General features: G+C 36.6%; 2 non-coding genes across 2 annotated transcripts; both read left to right on the top strand.

The window, feature by feature from the left end:
• TRNAV-GAC (transfer RNA valine (anticodon GAC)) lies at positions 1-72 on the top strand. Its single transcript has one exon. It is a non-coding gene; the product is annotated as a tRNA-Val (tRNA).
• A 531-nt stretch (positions 73-603) lies between these two features.
• Positions 604-675, top strand: TRNAA-GGC (transfer RNA alanine (anticodon GGC)). The gene has a single exon. It is a non-coding gene; the product is annotated as a tRNA-Ala (tRNA).
• Positions 676-1,981: the final 1,306 nt, after the last annotated feature.

Genomic DNA, 1,981 nt, shown 5'->3' with positions numbered 1-1,981 from the left:
GTCTGGTTAGCTCAGTGGTAGAGCGTGAGTCTGACACACTCAAGGTCGTGGGTTCGAGACCCACACCAGACATAATTTTTGTCTTTTTTTTTTTTTCATTTTGTCCGCATCACATGTGTGCAACATTCAGTATGTTCGTTCAACGTTATAGTGAAGATCTTCACAATAAATTGGGGTTTTCGACCTTATCTGAAAGGGTCAGGTCCACCAAGACGTCCTTGAAATCTTCCAGAAGCTTCTGGCGATCCTCCTCCAACTGCTGGGCACATCAGAGTTAACATGGGCCGGACATCGGTTGTGGAACGACTTAATCTGCTTCCGGTAGTTAGCAGGGATGATAATGAGGGCTCTGACCTCATACCAGGTCAGCTTAGTTCCAGTCTATTGCTTAGTTCCAGTCTATTGCTTAGTTCCAGTCTATTGCAACGACAATAAAAAAGTAAAACTCATTTCTTCGTAGAAAATTGAGAGGAAAACACGACAGCAACATGGAGATTTACCCTGTGGTTATTTTGCCGGCTAGTCGGCAACGGTCGGTCAAACACTATTTTGCCGTGGTAATCTCAGTGCTTCATATAATACTATGTCACAAAATATGTTCTTGGGGGCGTAGCTCAGTGGTAGAGCACTCGCTTGGCATGCGAGAGGACCCGGGTTCAAACCCCGGCGCCTCCATTTTTTATTTGGGAAATTCATTGTTTTCAGTCTTGTATATATATATATATATATATATATATATATATATATATATATATATATATATATATATATATATATATATATATATATATCGTCCGATCAGAGAAGTTAAGCAACGTTGGGTCTGGTTAGTACTTGGATGGGTGACCGTCTGGGAACACCAGATGCTGTTATCCCTGGGGATAGGGAAGAAAGTATACTTGCCTCGTATTCCCTGCGTGTCGTACAAGGCGACTAAAAGGGGAGGGAGCAGAAGGCCGGAAATCCTTTACTCTCATTTTCAATTTTTCAAAAGACGGAACAGAGAAGATATAAAGATATTGTAAAGATGTAACTAATATAAGATATAAGAATGAATGGAAGATACGGATGTAGCTGAAACAAGGAGTAATGAAGATTAAGGTGCAATGAAAATTATTCTGTAGTGAAGATAAATGTATATGTTGAGATTCTGTATTGAACATCAAGAAGTAATGATAATGATGAGAGTGTAGTGACGATGAGGGTTTAGTTAGGGAGTGGTGACAATTGCCTTTACAATGATAATAAGGAGGTAACACAATGAGGAACACAAACTTTCCAAAGCTACGTTCAAGTCAGACTTTGAACTAAGTTCGGTAAACAGAAGAGTGATGTTAAGATGAGAGTGTAGCGAGGAAGAGTATAGTGATGATAAGGATATTGTCAAGATAGGTTGTAGTGAAGAAAAGAATGTAGTGAAGATACGAATGTAGTAGAGATAAGGGTTATTAAAGAGTAAAGTTTATTCAAAATGATTATGTAGTGAAGATGAGAACTACTTTTAGTGAACGTCAGGGAGTACAATGATGATGGTATAGTAGAAATAACGGTGTAGTGAAGAAGAGGGTATCGTGAAGATATAATTAATTGAAAATAAGCTAGTAGTGAAGACACACGTTAGTGAATATGAGGTTGTAGTGAACTTAACCTTATTGACCTGATTTCCTAAATCCTCCAAACTACGTTCACTGGCGGATCCAAAGCCAACCGAAAAGGCTATTTGCACTATTTCCCTGCAAAACTCGTCAAATGACTTTCTCTTTTACTAATATATATATATATACATATATATATATATATATATATATATATATATATATATATATATATATATATATATATATATATATATATATATATATATATATATATATATATATATATTAGTAAAAGGGAAGAGAGGTATTTGGACGAGTTTTGCAGGGAAATAGCGTAAATGATTGGGAGATGTATAAAAGAAGGAGGCAAGTGGTCAAGAGAA

The sequence above is a fragment of the Panulirus ornatus genome, chromosome 43 (assembly GCF_036320965.1).
Source record: "Panulirus ornatus isolate Po-2019 chromosome 43, ASM3632096v1, whole genome shotgun sequence".
NCBI classification, from domain to species: domain Eukaryota; kingdom Metazoa; phylum Arthropoda; class Malacostraca; order Decapoda; family Palinuridae; genus Panulirus; species Panulirus ornatus.
The sequence above is the reverse complement of the archived record's forward strand: the minus strand, read 5'-3'. Positions and strand labels throughout refer to the sequence as shown.